The following is a 22,911-nucleotide window of genomic DNA, read 5'->3' on the forward strand; positions in this document are numbered from 1 at the left end:
TTGATTTTTGGTTGGCTGAAGTCCTACCAATGCAGGCAACAAGATTAAGTTGCTTTGAGGTCAAATCGAAGCAACTCCGTTCATGATACTCAAAATTCAAATCCCTGTATATTCCAATATACTTGGAATTGGAGAAAATTGAGGCCATATTCGAGCTCCTGAGCAGTTTTCCTTTGGATCCATGTCCTTGTTTTCCATTTAATGAAGGTTGATGGTGGACCAGTTCGGTGAGGTCCACCAGAGAAGAAGATCGGAGCCCTAGCTCGGGTGATGTGTTGGAATACCTCCTAACCATCTGATCATGTTAATTTGTTTTAATCTGAGTCATTCCTTTTAAATACCATGCATGTGTTGCATTGACTAGACTCCACCATAGATAGCACACACGTGACCATCAGATCTGCCACCTCAATTAATGAGGGATATCTGATGGCCCTTGTTTTTTTGCTTTTTATTTTAATTTCTAATTTTCTTTTAATTGCTCCTATTTTATTTAATTCATTTAAACTTCATTTTTTATCCAAAAAATATGGGACTTTCACCAAAAATCTTTAAATATTTTTCTCTTTCGCATTCTGAGTTAAAAAAAATGGATTAATTTTGATATTTTTCATGAATTAAATGTTTTTGTGCATATTTTTAATTGTTTAAAAATACTTTTGAATTTTCAAAAATAGGAATTTTTTTGTCTAAGTTCCTTTGACCTTGTTTGACCTAGGATAAATCCCTTGGCCATTTATTTGGTGTTTTGAAGGGACTTTAGGTTTTGACCAAATGAAAATGTATTTTAATTCATTTTTAAATGGATTAAATGTTTAAAAATATTGTTGAGCCATTTTTATGGTCTTGTGATGTTTGACTTTCAGTTTGGGCCTTGGTCAAGGTTGATTTGACTTTCATTTAATCAAAACCATTGGATTTAGAGGATTGATGAAATATACATTTCATATCCCAAATTGAATGAATGATTTTGATTTGATGAAATTTCTCCCATGATCAATTTGTGTTTCTATCTCCCCCCCCCCCCCCCCCCCCCCCCCCATCTTCATCTTCATCCCTATTCTTCCCCTGATCTTTTTCTTTGAAGTGCATCGTATGTTTTAGAAGTTTGGTTATTCATACTAAATCTCTAACATGCATTAACACCCAAATTTTTATTGCCCGACCTCAGATAGTTGTAACTTCTACATAAGTCCAATTACGATTGCTTAACATAGAGCTAAATTTGACCCTCAAGGCATATAATTCTAGTAAGTGAGATTGTAAGTCTCCCATTCTTCATGGCATTTTGTGGAGACTTGACCTTTTTTCCTTTCATGGGAGCTAGTTGCAAACTTGTTGAATTATCCAAGTTGGAGCCCTTCTCATGGAAGATGCCTTGGTTTAAGGATTCATACTTGGGAATGAATGGTTGAGTGTTCTCCAAAGAATGACGTAATCAATTAAAAATCACCACTAACACTTGACTAACTTTTGACTAACATTTTGACTAACTCTTGTTAATATTGATTTACTTTCAAGTCATTTACTTTATGCAATTTAAATTTCAGTCATTTATCATTCATTGCTATTTGCATTTCATATAACTTGTTTCTGTGTATGTCATTTTCACTTTGCTCATTTGAGCCATATCTTATGATTGTATATATTTGTTTGTATGTTTTGATTTTGTTTGGGGTCTTTGGGTCTTAAAATACATAATAACAACAAAAACCCTAAAAAACATCTGGTGGACTGTTGAACTTGATCTATGCTTTTGGACTTAGAATTAGACAACATTCCCTGTGAAAAAAGGACTTGGCCAACATCTTGAGACTGAGCTATTTTAAATTGTGCATTCATCTGATGCAAGCCTTGGGATTTGCTTGAATTCATGTGCTACTCTGTCTTTGTGCTTAATTATTATTTTGATCTTGTGTCTGATGCTTTGCTCTAAGTTGATCAAAGAATATTTCATGTGATACATGGGAATACAATGAAGACTGCTAGCTTTTGGAATTGCTTGCTTGGATGTGGCTATCTTTATTTGATGCCTTGATCTTCATGATGTCTGGATATTTCTCATTGCTTATTTATTATATCTTGATAAAAGTCCCAAGGAAAATGGGTTTCTATATGACATTCTTGTCTGTTGGATTGCATCCCATTGGTCAGATCTTTTCAACTCTTAACTTTTAAATTTATGCTTACGATAGCCTCTTCATATCCTCCCACTTCTTGAATTTTAAAATCTCTCTCTCTTTTCAAAAACTTCTTTACTTGTGATTTCAAACTTTTGTTTTGATGATTAGAAACTTTGGCCTTATGCCATTGAATTTTCAAACTTTTTCTTAAATCAAATTCGTAAATAAACTTAATCATATTGACGTAAAATTTCAAAAGACAAAAATTACTAACAACCCCATTCAAATTTTTTGCCTCCTTTGTGCCTTTTCTTATTAAACTTTTGTTAATAGCAATTCACCAACTTATTTAAGATTTTTACCATGAACTACGAGGTTTTGATCCCTCATTTTTATCTTGGTACGTAGGCACAAGTCCGAAGGTCTTGTCAAACACAAAAGTATAATCAATGAATTCTTTTCTCATCCTCACACTATATTTCTTCTCAAACATCTTTTATACCAAAAACACATGCGCACATAAAAAAAGGGCTCCCTAGGAGTACCTAGGACACTTTGGGTGCTTGTCGCAGCCTGAAAAATACAGAGGTGCGAAAAAACAACCGGCGAAAGAAAAATGACAGAAGAGTCGCCACCGTGCGTTATTTATCCCAAAGGAGGGAAAGGAAACGCTCGAAGTAAACCTGGAGAAAGGAAGGGAAAAGACAAGGTCTCGTAACCAAATCTTGGGTTCGGGAGTCGGTTATGCGAAGGGAAGGTATTAGCACCCCTACGCATCCGTAGTACTCTACGGGATCCACTCTTGTTTGTTTCTTGTCTAAAGGGTGTGTGTTTATCTAATGTACTATTTACTAAAAGAAAGGGGTCAAAGAAATGACTCGCACGGACATCGCATCCATTGCATACGTATCTCATCTGAATATGAGAATCAGAGTCTTCGTAGCTCGGCTACCTATGGGTTAAGGGTAATTGTGCTCGCTAAGACATCGAGTCTTATGCCTACGTATCTCATCGGGAATGAGAATCAGAGCAAAACGTAGTTCAGACTAACTACGGGAAATAAGGGTCTCGATTGCAACTAGGGCAAGAGAAAAGGAAAGTCTCGATCGCAACGAGGGCGAGAGAAAGGATCGCAACGAGGGCGAGAGGAAATAAGGATTAGTTGTTAGTTGTTAGTCAAACTCGGCAAGACATCGCATCTTGTGCCTACGTATCTCATCTGAACATGAGAATCAGAGTTGCCGTAGTTCGGCTCACGCACGCCGAAACAAAACAAAACACAAAAGGCAAACATGGAACCCGAATGCCAATCGTTGGACTTACATCAGCTTCCGAACCAAACAAACCCACATTGGAAACTAGATGCCACTTGATGGACTTATACCGGACTCCAAGCACTCAACAATAGGATACGGAATGCCAATCGCTGGGCTTACATCCGTATCCTAACACACACAAGAAGAAACAAGCAACAAGTTACTAAGGAGTCGGGAACTCGAGCCTAGCAACTGTCAAGCAAACACACACAAAAAAGGAAAAGGGTGCCCGGAGAGATCTCGCACGATCTCCTGCCTATGTACCTCATCTGGTATGAGAATCAGGGCGACGTAGTTCCCCTCCATAGGGGATTGCCATCTGAACATGGACTTACAAAAGGAGGACACCAGTTGCGTCAAAGGAGAGTGGGCAATGTGTTCACGTCCTAGCAGTAGGTGTCGCAGCTCGCTGAATCGAGTCTTAGGCGGTTACCTCTTTGCAATAGAACGGACTACATGCCACAAGATCGGAGACGCTCAGAAAGGTCTAGAAGTGGGGAAGCTCTTCCCTAGAGTTGTCATGCAATGTGTACTTAAGTGTTTAGGATTTACAAATGGGAATATCTACCTATGTTAGCATGCAAAGAAAATGGGGATTCTAACTATGTTATCATACAAAAGGATATGGGAATCCTACCTATGTTATCATACAAAGGGTTCTATCTAATGGGTGCTACCTAATCGGAACAAGAATCGACGAATGGAGCAAGGAGAAGTGTTAGGGATAAAGGTAGATGGCGATGCATGAAGCAATCGACTTACAAGGTTGATGGCGATGCATAAAGCAATCGGCTTACAAGGTTGATGGCGATGCATAAAGCAATCGACTTACAAAAGGGTGGATGAATACGTGCTGGTTCTGTTAGGTTTTAAAAAAAAAATGATTACTCGACGTTGGATCGAGGTTTTGGTCTTGTTTTGAAATGGTTATCGGGTATTCATTTTATTTCTTGTATTAACAGATGAATAGAGAATGAAAAAATATTATACATTTCATGGGAGAGGGATACATTTGTTATGAATGGGGGTTGACATGGTAATCAAGCAATATAAATATATGCCTCATACACCATACAAGTAGGCAACAGTTAATCAACAATAAGATATTTAAGCAAGTATATAATCGAATCAAATAATCAAAGAATGAAATAATGAAGCATTAAACAATGTATGAGTGTAAGTGTAAGGGAACCGGCTCATTGTAAGAAAGCCCAAGAGTAAGTTATGTGAGGTTGATGGCGATGCTTAAAAAGCAATCGACTTACAAGGGTGTAAAATGGGCTCGATATTAAATCGAGAAAAGTATGATTTTTATAGTTTAAAAAATGGTTTTGAACTAAACTAAAATACAACAACTATGCATTATTAACAAATGAAATCATGAGTATAATAAACATAAAAAAGATATTAATCAACATACTAAAAGAAAAAAAAAATGCTAAAGGAAGATAAAATCAAATAAAAAGCAAAAAGTACCACACATGAGTATCGAACCCTCTCCACTTAATATTATGAAACTAACCTCTTTCCACTAGGCCACTCAAAATCAACTGCTACTGAGATACTACGCTAAGTATATGAACCGGGCTAAAAGATTTAAAATAATAAAAAAAAAAAAACAAAATAAACATTTTTATGATTTTTTATATTATCTCTGTTAAAAACAAATTAAGTTAAATAATAAAAAGAATAAATAATAAAAAAAAGAAATTAAGAACATATAAACATTTTCTGATTTTTGTATTAAAAACAAAATAAATTAAATAGTAAAAAGAATTAATTAAAAATTAAAAAAAAGAAAAAAAGAAAAAAAAGGAAATGGAAACAGCAGAAGCTCGTCTCCAACGCTATCGTCTTCCTCACTCTCTCTCAAACTCTCTCAGGCGAAAACCTCTCCCTGCTCTCAGAATCACTATCCCTCAAACTTACCCAATCGTCTCTCAAATGCACTCGAACGAACCCCCTCCCCTGCTCTCGAAATCGCTCGCATCTATCTTTGAAACCTCTCTCTCATCACGGCCTCACCGAATCCCTCTCAAACAAACAAGAAAAACAAAGGCTATTACAAAACAGGAAGCTCACCCTCGGACCTTTGATGAAGATGATAACTCAGGTGACAATCGAACCTTTTCCTTCGCCTCTTCAAGTGCTGGTTTGCTCTTCCTTTAGGATTAGGTTTTTTCTTCTTTGAAATCTCTTCGCCTCCAGGTTCTCTTACTGATTTCTCCACTTTTATATCTCTGTGAATTAGGGTTTCAAAGGTGCCTTTGGTAATCCAGAAGAGTAACTCTGCAAAGCACTTTTTGATGTTCAGAAACTGGATTGACCCCTTTGATGCTTGGCCTTGGAAAGGTAAACTGAACGCAAGCTTTCTTCTTTGAATTTCATCCCTATTCCAATTTGGGAATTTCTTGAATTTTTACTGCTTGGTAATTAATTTGCCTTTTTACTGCAGTGAAAAATGGTGTCTTCACTTGTTTTGCCGCAACATGCTCGAATTGGCCTTGCACTTGTTTGTTTCATTTTGATGGTAAGTAATGTATGTCTTGCAATAGATGTTCTTGGCTGGTGCACTAATGACGTTCACTGTGTTATAATGCAGGCGAAGTACTCCTTTTTTTCAATTTCCTCTGTTTGAACCATGATGCAGGACCTTGAATTGGCTTGAGGTTGCAGAGTTAGACTTGCATAAAGCATGAGTGTAAGGTGTGATAATTCCTGCTTGTTTTTGCTATATTTGCTTCAGGTTTTGTAGCATGATGGTATTGCTCGATTGTCTTAATCATTGCAGATGGTAAGATGGATTTGCTTGATTGTCTTCATAATTGTATTTGCATTTTCGTTGTTTTGTTTTACATCGCCAATTGTTGTGGATTTTGGATGCACACATGTTGCTGGAAACCTCATGCTGCAGGACCTTGACACCTTGGCCAAGTTCAGATGTGTGCTTAGTCTCATAGCCGGGTTCTTGTCCTGGTTCCAACTCATATGCTGCAGAGCTAATTGTAGGAGCATTGATAGTTGTGGTATGCTAAGGTTTGGTTATTGTGGCGGCATAATCATGGCCTTGTAGGAATTTGTTGACTGGATATTGTAACAGTAGGTATGACTCTGTGTAGCATGATTGACATTGTTATGACTCAAATGGGATATAATTACATGACTTGCATTATCTGTTGACTGCTCCTGCTACAGACTGTAGGTTTATTACTTGCAAGGGAGCATGGATGGCTACTAATGTTGGTTGTGTCGGCTGCTAGGTTGAAGTCCCATGTGGTGGCTTGGTCTGCACATGGTATGGTAGTCTTGCAATGTGTCTGACTTGGTTTTGTTGGTGTAACACAATTGGGTAGGCTTAGAAACTGGTATGCACCCATCTTGATAGCCCAATGTTGATAGCTTACTGACAACTTATCATGGTCTGCTGTTAGGTTTCCATTGCCCTGTATTTTTGTTGCTTTGATCCTTCTTGAACAGGGTGCAGTTTTGATGCAGGTTTTGTGGTCATGAGCTACCACACACATGTAAGGATGTTGTGGCTTACTTGTGGTCTTGGTATTGATACGAATTCAGTCTGCTAGCTGATGTTGCTTGGGACAGGTCTTGACTTGACGCAGATTGGTGCCTAACACGTGCAAGGTTGTCTCAATGGTCATGTTTTGCACTCAGGTATGCAACTGGACTAACCATTCAATTTGATGTGGCCTAGTTTAGCCTTAGGTCTGTCACCTGTTGCATTGTTGTTTGCAAGTTGTCTTGGTCAGTAGGTTTTGCCTTGTGCATCATGGCTTCAACTTGCTTCACCATTTGGCTAGTTTTGGTTGTGAGTTTTCTTTTCTGCAGGATTTATACATTTATAACATGCTGCCAACTGGTTTCTTTTTGCAGGTTTGGTTCTAGTTGCTACAACCTCCATGAGCCTCTCTCATCATTATGAGTTCAAAACCAAATGCATGTGTATTAGTATGTCCAAATGGTCATGTAGGTGTGATGTTGCAGCTGGTAGGTATTGGTCATGCAGTCTCCTGTTGCAACAGATGTTCAGTGCTGCAGAATTATGGTATTGCAACTTGATTTTTTTTGGTTCTGCAAATGAGGCTAGATAGGTGTTTCAAGTATGTTCTCACTTGGTTCTGAGTCACATGTATTGATGCAGCTTGGTTAATTGATGTAAGTTTACATGGTTCTGCAGGTGTTTGATGCAGGATTGGCTCGCATCTGTTGGTTATGCCATGGTGAACACATGTTACTGCTGTTTGTTAATGGACTGAATGCTACTCCAAGGTACATGGCTGCAGCTGGTCATGGTATGCTGCAGGATTGCTGAACGGTCTGCTGCAGTAACAAGGCAAGAAGTGTTACATTTGGATTAAGCATCAGATGATGGATTCAATGGTGTCACATTGTATTGTGTTAGGGTCATTAGGACTTGGTTTGGGGCAGACCAAAACCAAGGTTTGAAAAGCCAAAATGCCAAGCAAGGCAAGGTACATATGAGATTGAAAATAAAGCCACTTGCTTGGAAATGAAGCAACCAAAAGAAAACACAACCAACATGGCAATTGGATGAAGAATCAAGGAAAAAGGGCTAGATTAGGTTTTGGATGGTCAGAAGACGGGTGAATTGACTTTGGTCAAAGTTGACCAAAAAAGTCAACTGTTGACCAAATTCAACAACTGGTCAAAGTTCATTTTTTTTGTATTTTTTCTTGTAAATGGATATTCAATGGAAAATTATGGGTGGATTTAGGGTTTAATGGAATTGGGTTGACTTTGGTCAAAGTTGACCAAAAAGTCAACTGTTGACCAAAGTCAACAGTTGGTCAAAGATGCCAAATTTTGTATTTTCTCGTATGGAATCAAAATGTAATGAAATAAATGACATGAAATAAATTGAAATGGATTAACAAAATGGTTTGAAGTTGGTTTTCACAATTGGTTTAGTCATGACTTGAATGTTTGACTTTTGAAAAGAAAATAACTTGACTGATAATGTGTATGAACAAAAACCATGAAATGAGACCATAAGGTTAGGGTTTTGGCATAGTATCCATGAACCAATAACAAGACTGGCAAGTGGCTAGAAACACAAGAAACTTGGTTGTTCAGATGACCCAGACCATAGATGTATCCACAATCACAACACCATGACTCTGGATCAAAACCACAATCCTCATACAAAACCAAAGTAAAGTTAGGCCAAGCATGCCAAACAAACATAAAAGATTTAGGACCAAAATCGGGGTATGACAGCTGCCCCTATTTAAGCGTCTTCAACTAGAGAATATGAAGCAGGGTATTCTTCATATGATCAAAGTGGGAGATGGTTAAATACTAAGAAGACCCGGATTTTGATCCTGAATCCGTATGAAATAATTAACAATGTCTGTCAGAATCGGCAAAGAAGCAATCTCGAAAGAAGAGTCCGTCTGGTACGGTGAAAATCGGCCTGAGTACCGAAACAGAAAGTTGACCTGGATACCAAAATAAATGGTAACACAGGAATACCCATGGCCTGAACGCCACACATTAGTCTGAACACTAAGCATTGGAATATGAGAGTATCAATGTTGGTCTGATCACCGGAAATCTGGTTTGAACACCACTTCGATCTGGAAATCGGAAAACTGGCTTGAATGCCATAAGTACTTCGACTTGATCGTCGAAAACTTCTTCAATCTGAAAATCGGAAACTGGCCTGAATGCCACTTCGGTGTGGATACCGGAAAACTGGCCTGATTGCCACTTTGGTCTGAATACTGGAAACTGGCCTGAATGCCACAAGTTGCATCGACCTAGATGTCGGAAACTTCTTCGATCTGAATACCGGGAACTGGCCTGAATGCCACTTCGGTCTGGATACCGGGAACTGGCCTGAATGCCACTTCGGTCTGGATACCGGGAACTGGCCTGAATGCCACTTCGGTCTGGATACCGGGAACTGGCTTGAATGCCACTTCGGACTGGATACCGGGAACTGGCCTGAATGCCACTTCGGTCTGGATACCGGAAAAAACTGGCATGAATGCCACTTCGGTCTGGATACCGGGAACTGGCCTGAATGCCACTTCGGTCTGGATACCGGGAACTGGCCTGAATGCCACTTCGGTCTGGATACCGGGAACTGGCCTGAATGCCACTTCGGTCTGGATACCGGGAACTGGCCTGAATGCCACTTCGGTCTGGATACCGGAAAAAACTGGCATGAATGCCACTTCGGTCTGGATACCGGGAACTGGCCTGAATGCCACTTCGGTCTGGATACCGGGAACTGGCCTGGATGCCACTTCGGTCTGGATACCGGAAAAAACTGGCATGAATGCCACTTCGGTCGGGATACCGGGAACTGGCCTGAATGCCACTTCGGTCTGGATACCGGGAACTGGCCTGGATGCCACTTCGGTCTAGATACCGGAAAAAACTGGCATGAATGCCACTTCGGTCTGGATACCGGGAGCTGGCCTGAATGCCACTTCGGTCTGGATACCGGAAAAAAATGGCCTGAATGCCACTTTGGTCTGAATACCGCCTCGGTCTGAACACCGGAAAATTGGCCTGAATGCCATAAGTACATCGACCTGATCGTCGGAAACTTCTTCGATCTGAAAATCGGAAATTGGCCTGAACGCCACTTCGGTCTGGATACCGGAAAACTCTTCATGTCTATCAGCATCGACGAAGATAACAAACAGTGATACGTGGGCCGGCACGCATGCCAAAGACCCATGCTGGGGATAACACGCCACGAACCGGCTATTCTTTATTCCACCTTAGCACACGAACACTTCGCGTTTAGCTGGGGATTAATCTTTCTTGTTTTGCTCCTTTTTGGACCCCGAAACCTCTTTGATTACCATTCCCATCTTTGCTCGACAGAAACTCTGATTCAAAATCACGATGCCAAACTCCTCAGAGTAACACCTTCTCCTTTGGGCAAAACTCCCTCTCAAACAAATACCACGGCTTGAGACTAGCGTATGCTTGCAATAATGATGCATGATCTTTTTTCAAGCGTAATGCTCCATAATTATGGAAATGCTACGCGATTTATTATATTTTTTTATGCTATGCTTATTCTACATGATGAATGCATAAAAAGTATCCCCCTCAAGGGACTCTTCTGGGGAGCTCGAGACACTCTGCTGAGGAACTCGCCAACACTCCGATCTCCACCCTGCTGGGGAATAGCGCTGCTGCTGGGAAAAGGCAACCCTTGTCGGGAGTGACAAGACGACTTGCTAGGGATAATCAGGCGACTTCACTGGGGAGAGCCAACCAATCCACAAGTAGGATCAACTCTGCTTTGGGAAATAAATACTACTCCGCTGGTGAAGCTCATCCAATCCACAGGTAGGATAGACTCAGCTAGGGATGCAGATATCCTTCCACTACGGAAAACTCAACCAATCCACAGGTAAGATAACTGCTGGAGATATATTTCTTTGAACCCGCTCCACTCGGGGAACTGCTGAGGAAAATCATCAACACAAACCTCTACTCGGGAGATCTGCTATGGAAATCCGCTCGGTTGGGGGAGCACAACTCTGGTGGGAAAGCAAATATACCAGACTCTGTGCTGGGGAGAGACATCCACAAACCTGCTGAGGATGAGTGCTCACGACCACGCTGGGGATAACACTCTCACACCCACTGGGGAGATACAGCTTACTGGACACGGAACACCTGTCGAGTCGTCGAACAACAGCCTTCATCATCCACCTACCGTGTCGACTTTCCACTTTTGAGAACTCCCAGACTCGCCTGGACTTTTCTGACTTATCCCACAAAGATCGGATTCCTGGGATTCATTCAAACTTTCCAGTCCTTAGACTTTGAAGAGTCTTCTTGATTTGCTTTCAGGATCGTCGTCGCAACTCTGTCACGGGCTTTTCACCGTTAGTCTATCCATTGCCCCTGGTCGGGCTTTGCAGGGATCTCTTTTGTCAAAAGGTTTCATACCACTACATGCTAGTGAATGAAGATATCTAACGGTTCCTGCACAAGAGATTGTTAGATAAAAGCGTGCCCCAGGCGTGCCAACACTTCAACACCTTGGTCACTCAAACTTCCGAATAAGATTTCAAGATTTCAATCTTATAAGCACGCATTGGAAGGGACCTCTATGTTTCAAAATGCATCTATTCTTATCAAAACGAATGGATGTTTTCGTAATCAAAACGGTAATGAAAACAAAAACAAAATTATTTGACTGAACACGCATTTATTGACTGAAACAAAAAGGACGGCTCAGAACTGAACGACGCACAGGAGGCAAACCCTGGAAAGGGGTGATTGCACACAAAAGGAAAAAATATCTATCCTAATGGCAATGTGAAACCGTGATCTCATCGGGTTCCAACTCGGTTACACCTCATATGTCCTCAAGACTTTCCGCACTTTCGGCCTTCTGAACAAGACGCTTCTGATTCGATCTCTGTCGGAGATTAGCCGTGATGTCTTAATCAAAGCACAAACGATCATGCCAGACACAGTTGTTCGTTTCATTCCCTCTTTTGCCTGGACCGTCCTTTCGGGTTTCAGTCCACCGGGATACCCCTTTTTTTTTTGCCCAAGTCGCCCTTGTGGGGTTTTCGACTTGCCGGGTGTACAGTTCTTTTCTTTTATTATCCCTAACTTTTGCCCGAACCTTTTCTCTCTTTTTTTTTGGTTCGCCGGGATGCCCTTTTTTGCCTGGACTCTTTTATTCTTTTTGTCCAGCGGGTCTCTTTTTCACGAAGTATCTTTTAACTGCGTCCGCATTCACAGGGGATGGAAAATCCTCATCATCCGTGGTCGTCAGCAACAAGGCTCTGTCAGAGAAAACCCTTTTTGACCACGAGCGGACATTCATAATTGTTTATCCACTTGCCCCACAATCGTCTTGAGGAGGAAGGATCCTTTTCAACACCACATCTCTTCCATGCTACCCACGAGGTCGCACTTCTCGGTCAACAACACGCTTCATTTACTGGGTACAACTGCCCCATGACAAGTAACTGTCAGCCTCTTTTCTCAACCAGGCTCAACGCGTTATACCGAGTCCTCATCCACTCGCCCTTTTCTAACTTCTCATCCATCCGGACTCTTTACAATGAAATCTAGCCTCCAGCAGGCAAGATCACTTCCATCCCATACCGCATGAGGAAGGCGTTGCCCCAGTAGATGCACGTACTAAAGTACGACACTCAGGATACCAACTTCGTACTCAGCCACTATCATTGGTGCGTTCACATGTTATCGGGGAAGCACTAGCTCACTCTCTTTAAACTCTCCTCATCAGACATCAAAACCCGTTCGGATTCGGGGTCAGGCCCCTCCTCCGGGATCGGTCACTCTCAATCTTTCGATTCGAGTACCTCGAGATGTCCTCATCAGGGACTTCAGACTTCCTTGGTTGACAATCATCAGTGGGCTGTTGGGCGAGATAACCATACAATACCCTCGTCTTGGTTGCTTTCTGGGAGGTATACTGAATATCGTATTCAGTCGACATCACTTGCCCTCTCGCAACCCGTCCGTTCGATGCTAGCTCCTCAAGCACATACTTGATCAGATCCATTTTGGACATCCACAAGGTGGTATGAACCAGCATACACTGTCTCAATCGGCGAGCAGCCTATGCCAAAGTACATCAAGTTTTCTCGAGCAGTGAGTGTATTGTTTCACAGTCGATAAACTTTTTGCTTAGGTAAATTGCATGCTCTTTTCGACAAGACTAGTCATACTGACTCAATACGCACCTCATAGACCCCTTAAGGGCTGTCAGGTACCAGATTAGCAGTCGTTTCTTCCCCGGAAGGTATCAGAATCAGAGGTTCCTACTACTCTTTTTTTTTGTCTTTCCATGCCCCTTGGCAGTCCTCATTCCATCTGACCATTTGATTTCTTTCTTTTTTCGTTTGTTTATGGTTCAGGTGTTTCTAGTACTGTTTTTTTTTTTTTTTGCAGGATCAACCTTGATTCCTCTTTCGTTCGTAACATGCCTCGGCAGCTTGCTGGACAACACTCCATAAGTGCGCTAATTCGAACTCAACAGTATGAGTTATCTCTACCTGTCAAACAACTTGATCCATCGGATGCCCCTCTTCTGCTCGGGACTTTGCCATCATGTCATCAACATGGCATTTGCTTTCACGATGAATCATATCATGAAACAAAGTCACCCTAGACTTCTGATACTTGGCACCGGTCTTCTCGATACTGAACGACATCACCTTATAACCAGAAGGTGCCCCTTGTGTGATGGACATGGTTTACGTCATATCATCTGGCAACAGTTCAATCTGGTCTCGGCCAAGAAGCCATCCATGAAGATAAACTGAGCATTATAATCAATCCAATACCTCGTTGTGACGTACCGGGAATTCATCTTTCAGATTAGCTCAGCTCACATCTCGACAGTCCACACACATTCTCATCTTTCAGCACCGGTTTCCGCTTCCCTGGAGGACAGTCTTCTCTCCATGGTAACTCGTGCCTCCACAACATTGGTATCTTACCTTGGTGTATGTAGATACAACCAGGCGCACATATACCATCCTGTTCTTGACTTTCCTCTGAAGCGGCCTCAATATTCGCTTTCTGACCTCGGCGGTGCTTGGAGCAACAATTCTGAGCACTCCTCATGCGGTTGAATCATCTTCTCCTCTGGTTTCAACGACCCGGCTAATTCCAACAAATCACAATATTCTTCGCCTTCTCCTTCGGCATGATAGATTGAATTGTCGAAGTCAAACAAAGGTGTAACCAAATTGTTATCGATGAGATCAGGAGGGTAATCACTTTTGAGGTTGGAACGAGACAAGTTCAAAAGAAAAACGAAAAACATTGCCATTTTTTTTTTAAAACTGTAAAAAATGAAAAACAGGGAACACCGGTTTTAATCACAAAAACATCCATTTATTACTGATGCAAAACGTTGCAAAATGAAACACATGAGATGGCCCTTACAATGGACCAGTACGTTTCGGGCAAAACGTATGGCTTTCATGCAAACAAAATTAAAACAGAAATACTACACTTCCGGATGAGCGACAATGATGCTTTTGGAGACCTTCCAGTTGCCCAGTACGCACGACTTTATCCATAACTCGAGCTTGCGGTCACGGTCAATCTCTTCACTCACTGAGCAAGCATGATCAGGATCCAACATTCCTGCACTGACAAAGGGGTACGGTGGGCGATATCCTCTGTTTGGTCTAGACGACTCTTGATCTGGCTGATAACCGACCCCAAACATGTCTGCTTTTACCACTATGTCAATGATCCTTCCCCAGCCTTGGGCCTCTTTGTTCTTCACCACTTCCAGGGCTTGTTTATAAGAAGAAATGGACAACTTCTTCTCTTTCTCAGCAACAAAGGCATTCTCCACCGGGACGGTCTCAACGGCCAGATTGGGCGCTTTACATCTTACATCGTCCATTTCTACTTTCTTCATCTTTTGGGTCATGTCCTTCATCAATACACACCCCTCTGTGGTGACGGTCACACAACAAAAATCAACAACAGGGAAAGCCCCATCCTGCACCAGAGGTTTTGAGACCACGGACATTGGAACCTTTAACTGATTCTCCTCAGTCGCCCTTATTCCTTTCTTGTCCTTTTTCACCATCTTCACCTTGACCGGACCCTGCCATTGTACGGGGTCGGCCTCGCCATCCATTATCTGTGCCAAGCTGATAGCTTTAGAGTCTACCATGTCCTGGACGACATGTTTGAAAGCTCTACAACCCTCAATGTTGTGTCCGGGCACCTCAGAATGGAACTCGCACCTGGCATTCTCATCATAGTGTGCAGGCCTCTTCTGTTGTGCTATGGGAATCAAAATCCTTGGCCGGACTAACCCCAAATCTCTCAATCTCCTGAACAAAAGGGTATAAGTCACAGGTGGTTCCTCAAACTGACGATCCTCCTTCTTCTTCTTCACCTGGCTCTTAGCTCTCGGTGCCTTCTGTTGAAGTGGTGGTTGTTACGGGGGTACAGGTGAGTTACCAACAAGAGTGGTTACAGCAACAGCATAAGGATGATAACAATCCTTACTGCGTTCTTTCTTTGCTGGCACACCACTTGACTCAACCTCCTTTTTGAGCGGACCATTGTCAGAGAGTTTCTTTGCTACCGAGCCAGAGGGATTTGTTACATCGGATGATGGAGCCTTTCCCTGAACTTTCTCCTTGATCATCCAGCTCTCAATCCTTTCCAATCTCTCAGACATGGCTTTCTGCCCCAAGGCAAGCCCTTGCACAATACTGAACAATCCCCTCATCATCTCTTTCAGTTCAAGGATGTCGGCGTTGGGAAGATCCATCAGCTTGGATTTGTTGAGTCTGACTGTATGTCTGAATGGAAGAGCTATGCGCACCGGTTGACACCTACAAAACAGCAAATGGGTTAGTATGACTCACGCATGCAATGTCTATCCGTACCAGGAATATTCCTTTGAATTTGGTTTCACAGAGACAGATAATTTTTCATCAATAACATTCTGACATCTGGGTATCTCTCAACCAGAATCTTAATCAAAAAGTGGACCCTGAGTACGGATAGACACGAGTTGAATGCAGATGAATGCGATGCAAATGCATGAATGCAAGTCACTGCGCCACCAAGTCATCTGAAGACCCATTCTCTGAACTAGTCACAGTCATCGGGACTAAGTCGCCATAAATCCGACTTGGGGAGTTCCGAAATAAACGGAACTGGAGATTACATCACTATCATCACAGGAACATCCACTGAACGGATGACAGTCAGATCCTCTGAACAGGTACTTTCAAATTCAACCCGGGGATCCGAAATAAACGGAACCCATTGATAAACCACGGACAGAACTCCGGCGTCCCAGAAATAAATGTCCATAAATTTGGCTGAACCAAAGTCACCATCACAGCACCACTGGCAGAAACCGTATCTGTAGAGATCAAACCCTCCCCTCACTGGTAGGTTCTAAGAACAGAAGTTTGTCAGCTTCAGCCCTTCAGTCGAGAATAATACGTTTACCACTGAAGGTTTGGCATTATTACGGGATAAAAGACCTCTGCTGACTCCCCTCAACAGGATATCCTAAAGCAAGTTCCCAGTCTCGGGGTCCTCGGATTGAGCAGCGAGAATGCGCCATCCAGAGCTAACATAATCACGTCTCGGAGGAGAGGCCTCGACTGAGTTCTCGGGAAATGGTCACCAGAGTCGACGATTTCTAAAGGAATATCTGTCGTTATGGAACACCCATAGGACAAAATATATCCAACAGAAACCTCGTCTGGAATGTGGGTCTCATGAACGACTTATCATAGCAACATGCCACGCAAGCCTCATGACTATCCACTCTAACACCTATATGTACACTCAAGCCTGGGTAGTGGGCTTATTTCTCACAAAATAATCCCAACCCAACAAACAAACAACCCACAGAACCCACAGATACAACAAACATATGTACATGAATGCAATAAGGTAAAGCAGGTAAATGCTGAAAATAAATAACTGTACAAAAGAATAAACACCCAACAAACAAGAAACCTACAAAAGCTAGGAGGGACTCGCTTAGGGAAACCAGAGATTCTAGGTTCGATCCTCAGCAGAGTCGCCAGCTGTCGCAGCCTGAAAAATACAGAGGTGCGAAAAAACAACCGGGGAAAGAAAAATGACAGAAGAGTCGCCACCGTGCGTTATTTATCCCAAAGGAGGGAAAGGAAACGCTCGAAGTAAACCTGGAGAAAGGAAGGGAAAAGACAAGGTCTCGCAACCAAATCTTGGGTTCGGGAGTCGGTTATGCGAAGGGAAGGTATTAGCACCCCTACGCATCCGTAGTACTCTACGGGATCCACTCTTGTTTGTTTCTTGTCTAAAGGGTGTGTGTTTATCTAATGTACTATTTACTAAAAGAAAGGGGTCAAAGAAATGACTCGCACGGATATCGCATCCATTGCATACGTATCTCATATGAATATGAGAATCACAGTCATCGTAGCTCGGCTACCTATGGGTTAAGGGTAATTGTGCTCGCTAAGACATCGAGTCTTATGCCTACGTATCTCATCGGGAATGAGAATCAGAGCAAAACGTAGTTCAGACTAACTACGGGAAATAAGGGTCTCGATTGCAACTAGGGCAAGAGAAAAGGAAAGTCTCGATCGCAACGAGGGCGAGAGAAAGGATCGCAACGAGGGCGAGAGGAAACAAGGATTAGTTGTTAGTTGTTAGTCAAACTCGGCAAGACATCGCATCTTGTGCCTACGTATCTCATCTGAACATGAGAATCAGAGTTGCCGTAGTTTGGCTCACGCACGCCGAAACAAAACAAAACACAAAAGGCAAACATGGAACCCGAATGCCAATCGCTGGACTTACATCAGCTTCCGAACCAAACAAACCCACACTGGAAACCAGATGCCACTTGATGGACTTATACCGGACTCCAAGCACTCAACAATAGGATACGGAATGCCAATCGCTGGGCTTACATCCGTATCCTAACACACACAAGAAGAAACAAGCAACAAGTTACTAAGGAGTCGGGAACTCGAGCCTAGCAACTGTCAAGCAAACACACACAAAAAAGGAAAAGGGTGTTCGGAGAGATCTCGCACGATCTCCTGCCTATGTACCTCATCTGGTATGAGAATCAGGGCGACGTAGTTCCCCTCCATAGGGGATTGCCATCTGAACATGGACTTACAAAAGGAGGACACCAGTTGCGTCAAAGGAGAGTGGGCAATGTGTTCACGTCCTAGCAGTAGGTGTCGGAGCTCGCTGAATCGAGTCTTAGGCGGTTACCTCTTTGCAATAGAACGGACTACATGCCACAAGATCGGAGACGCTCAGAAAGGTCTAGAAGTGGGGAAGCTCTGCCCTAGAGTTGTCATGCAATGTGTACTTAAGTGTTTAGGATTTACAAATGGGAATATCTACCTATGTTAGGATGCAAAGAAAATGGGGATTCTAACTATGTTATCATACAAAAGGATATGGGAATCCTACCTATGTTATCATACAAAGGGTTCTATTTAATGGGTGCTACCTAATCGAAACAAGAATCGACGAATGGAGCAAGGAGAAGTGTTAGGGATAAAGGTAGATGGCGATGCATGAAGCAATCGACTTACAAGGTTGATGGCGATGCATAAAGCAATCGGCTTACAAGGTTGATGGCGATGCATAAAGCAATCGACTTACAAAAGGGTGGATGAATACGTGATGGTTCTGTTAGGTTTTAAAAAAAAATGATTACTCGACGTTGGATCGAGGTTTTGGTCTTGTTTTGAAATGGTTATCGGGTATTCATTTTATTTCTTGTATTAACAGATGAATAGAGAATGAAAAAATATTATACATTTCATGGGAGAGGGATACATTTGATATGAATGGGGGTTGACATGGTAATCAAGCAATATAAATATATGCCTCATACACCATACAAGTAGGCAACAGTTAATCAACAATAAGATATTTAAGCAAGTATATAATCGAATCAAATAATCAAAGAATGAAATAATGAAGCATTAAACAATGTATGAGTGTAAGTGTAAGGGAACCGGCTCATTGTAAGAAAGCCCAAGAGTAAGCTATGTGAGGTTGATGGCGATGCTTAAAAAGCAATCGACTTACAAGGGTGTAAAATGGGCTCGATATTAAATCGAGAAAAGTATCATTTTTATAGTTTAAAAAATGGTTTTGAACTAAACTAAAATACAACAACTATGCATTATTAACAAATGAAATCATGAATATAATACACATAAAAAAGATATTAATCAACATACTAAAAGAATAAAAAATGCTAAAGGAAGATAAAATCAAATAAAAAGCAAAAGGTACCACACATGAGTATCGAACCCTCTCCACTTAATATTATGAAACTAACCTCTTTCCACTAGGCCACTTAAGTATATGAACCGGGCTAAAAGATTTAAAATAATAATAAAAAAAAAAAAAAAAACATTTTTATGATTTTTTGTATTATCTCTGTTAAAAACAAATTAAGTTAAATAATAAAAAGAATAAATAATAAAAAAAGAAATTAAGAACATATAAACATTTTCTGATTTTTGTATTAAAAACAAAATAAATTAAATAGTAAAAAGAATTAATTAAAAATTAAAAAAAAGAAAAAAAGAAAAAAAAGGAAATGGAAACAGTAGAAGCTCGTCTCCAACGCTATCGTCTTCCTCACTCTCTCTCAAACTCTCTCAGGCGAAAACATCTCCCTGCTCTCAGAATCACTATTCCTCAAACTTACCCAATCGTCTCTCAAATGCACTCGAACGAACCCCCTCCCCTGCTCTCGAAATCGCTCGCATCTATCTCTGAAACCTCTCTCTCATCACGGCCTCACCGAATCCCTCTCAAACAAACAAGAAAAACAAAGGCTATTACAAAACAGGAAGCTCACCCTCGGACCTTTGATGAAGATGACAACTCAGGTGACAATCGAACCTTTTCCTTCGCCTCTTCAAGTGCTGGTTTGCTCTTCCTTTAGGATTAGGTTTTTTCTTCTTTGAAATCTCTTCGCCTCCAGGTTCTCTTACTGATTTCTCCACTTTTATATCTCTGTGAATTAGGGTTTCAAAGGTGCCTTTGGTAATCCAGAAGAGTAACTCTGCAAAGCACTTTTTGATGTTCAGAAACTGGATTGACCCCTTTGATGCTTGGCCTTGGAAAGGTAAACTGAACGCAAGCTTTCTTCTTTGAATTTCATCCCTATTCCAATTTGGGAATTTCTTGAATTTTTACTGCTTGGTAATTAATTTGCCTTTTTACTGCAGTGAAAAATGGTGTCTTCACTTGTTTTGCTGCAACATGCTCGAATTGGCCTTGCACTTGTTTGTTTCATTTTGATGGTAAGTAATGTATGTCTTGCAATAGATGTTCTTGGCTGGTGCACTAATGACGTTCACTGTGTTATAATGCAGGCGAAGTACTCCTTTTTTTTCAATTTCCTCTGTTTGAACCATGATGCAGGACCTTGAATTGGCTTGAGGTTGCAGAGTTAGACTTGCATAAAGCATGAGTGTAAGGTGTGATAATTCCTGCTTGTTTTTGCTATATTTGCTTCAGGTTTTGAAGCATGATGGTATTGCTCGATTGTCTTAATCATTGCAGATGGTAAGATGGATTTGCTTGATTGTCTTCATAATTGTATTTGCATTTCTGTTGTTTTGTTTTACATCGCCAATTGTTGTGGATTTTGGATGCACACATGTTGCTGGAAACCTCATGCTGCAGGACCTTGACACCTTGGCCAAGTTCAGATGTGTGCTTAGTCTCATAGCCGGGTTCTTGTCCTGGTTCCAACTCATATGATGCAGAGCTAACTGTAGGAGCATTGATAGTTGTGGTATGCTAAGGTTTGGTTATTGTGGCGGCATAATCATGGCCTTGTAGGAATTTGTTGACTGGATATTGTAACAGCAGGTATGACTCTGTGTAGCATGATTGACATTGTTATGACTCAAATGGGATATAATTACATGACTTGCATTATCTGTTGACTGCTCCTGCTACAGACTGTAGGTTTATTACTTGCAAGGGAGCATGGATGGCTACTAATGTTGGTTGTGTCGGCTGCTAGGTTGAAGTCCCATGTGGTGGCTTGGTCTGCACATGGTATGGTAGTCTTGCAATGTGTCTGACTTGGTTTTGTTGGTGTAACACAATTGGGTAGGCTTAGGAACTGGTATGCACCCATCTTGATAGCCCAATGTTGATAGCTTACTGACAACTTATCATGGTCTGCTGTTAGGTTTCCATTGCCCTGTATTTTTGTTGCTTTGATCCTTCTTGAACAGGGTGCAGTTATGATGCAGGTTTTGTGGTCATGAGCTACCACACACATGTAATGATGTTGTGGCTTACTTGTGGTCTTGGTATTGATACGAATTCAGTCTGCTAGCTGATGTTGCTTGGGACAGGTCTTGACTTGACGCAGATTGGTGCCTAACACGTGCAAGGTTGTCTCAATGGTCATGTTTTGCACTCAGGTATGCAACTGGACTAACCATTCAATTTGATGTGGCCTAGTTTAGCCTTAGGTCTGTCACCTGTTGCATTGTTGTTTGCAAGTTGTCTTGGTCAGTAGGTTTTGCCTTGTGCATCATGGCTTCAACTTGCTTCACCATTTGGCTAGTTTTGGTTGTGAGTTTTCTTTTCTGCAGGATTTATACATTTATAACATGCTGCCAACTGGTTTCTTTTTGCAGGTTTGGTTCTAGTTGCTACAACCTCCATGAGCCTCTCTCATCATTATGAGTTCAAAACCAAATGCATGTGTATTGGTATGTCCAAATGGTCATGTAGGTGTCATGTTGCAGCTGGTAGGTATTGGTCATGCAGTCTCCTGTTGCAACAGATGTTCAGTGCTGCAGAATTATGGTATTGTAACTTGATTTTTTTTGGTTCTGCAAATGAGGCTAGATAGGTGTTTCAAGTATGTTCTCACTTGGTTCTGAGTCACATGTATTGATGCAGCTTGGTTAATTGATGTAAGTTTACATGGTTCTGCAGGTGTTTGATGCAGGATTGGCTCGCATCTGTTGGTTATGCCATGGTGAACACATGTTACTGCTGTTTGTTAATGGACTGAATGCTACTCCAAGGTACATGGCTGCAGCTGGTCATGGTATGCTACAGGATTGCTGAAGGGTCTGCTGCAGTAACAAGGCAAGAAGTGTTACATTTGGATTAAGCATCAGATGATGGATTCAATGGTGTCACATTGTATTGTGTTAGGGTCATTAGGACTTGGTTTGGGGCAGACCAAAACCAAGGTTTGAAAAGCCAAAATGCCAAGCAAGGCAAGGTACATATGAGATTGAAAATAAAGCCACTTGCTTGGAAATGAAGCAACCAAAAGAAAACACAACCAACATGGCAATTGGATGAAGAATCAAGGAAAAAGGGCTAGATTAGGTTTTGGATGGTCAGAAGACGGGTGAATTGACTTTGGTCAAAGTTGACCAAAAAAGTCAACTGTTGACCAAATTCAACAACTGGTCAAAGTTCATTTTTTTTGTATTTTTTCTTGTAAATGGATATTCAATGGAAAATTATGGGTGGATTTAGGGTTTAATGGAATTGGGTTGACTTTGGTCAAAGTTGACCAAAAAGTCAACTGTTGACCAAAGTCAACAGTTGGTCAAAGATGCCAAATTTTGTATTTTCTCGTATGGAATCAAAATGTAATGAAATAAATGACATGAAATAAATTGAAATGGATTAACAAAATGGTTTGAAGTTGGTTTTCACAATTGGTTTAGTCATGACTTGAATGTTTGACTTTTGAAAAGAAAATAACTTGACTGATAATGTGTATGAACAAAAACCATGAAATGAGACCATAAGGTTAGGGTTTTGGCATAGTATCCATGAACCAATAACAAGACTGGCAAGTGGCTAGAAACACAAGAAACTTGGTTGTTCAGATGACCCAGACCATAGATGTATCCACAATCACAACACCATGACTCTGGATCAAA

General features: G+C 41.4%; 2 long non-coding RNA genes across 12 annotated transcripts; both read left to right on the plus strand.

Annotated features, from left to right (window-relative positions):
- The first annotated feature begins 5,243 nt into the window (after positions 1-5,243).
- On the plus strand, positions 5,244-22,485 carry LOC127119496 (uncharacterized). 11 transcript variants are annotated; one of them, XR_007802841.1, is made up of 9 exons: positions 5,244-5,552; positions 5,691-5,791; positions 5,895-5,969; positions 6,042-6,233; positions 20,663-20,851; positions 20,944-21,113; positions 21,244-21,417; positions 21,637-21,808; positions 21,941-22,485. It is a non-coding gene; the product is annotated as an uncharacterized LOC127119496 (long non-coding RNA). The 11 variants fall into 11 exon arrangements; XR_007802842.1 differs by having other exon boundaries at positions 20,944-21,043; XR_007802843.1 differs by lacking the exons at positions 20,663-20,851; positions 20,944-21,113 and adding an exon at positions 6,354-6,734.
- On the plus strand, positions 6,970-8,176 carry LOC127119498 (uncharacterized). The gene is made up of 3 exons (XR_007802847.1): positions 6,970-7,108; positions 7,328-7,499; positions 7,632-8,176. It is a non-coding gene; the product is annotated as an uncharacterized LOC127119498 (long non-coding RNA).
- Positions 22,486-22,911: the final 426 nt, after the last annotated feature.

The sequence above is a fragment of the Lathyrus oleraceus genome, chromosome 2 (assembly GCF_024323335.1).
Source record: "Lathyrus oleraceus cultivar Zhongwan6 chromosome 2, CAAS_Psat_ZW6_1.0, whole genome shotgun sequence".
Taxonomy (NCBI): domain Eukaryota; kingdom Viridiplantae; phylum Streptophyta; class Magnoliopsida; order Fabales; family Fabaceae; genus Lathyrus; species Lathyrus oleraceus.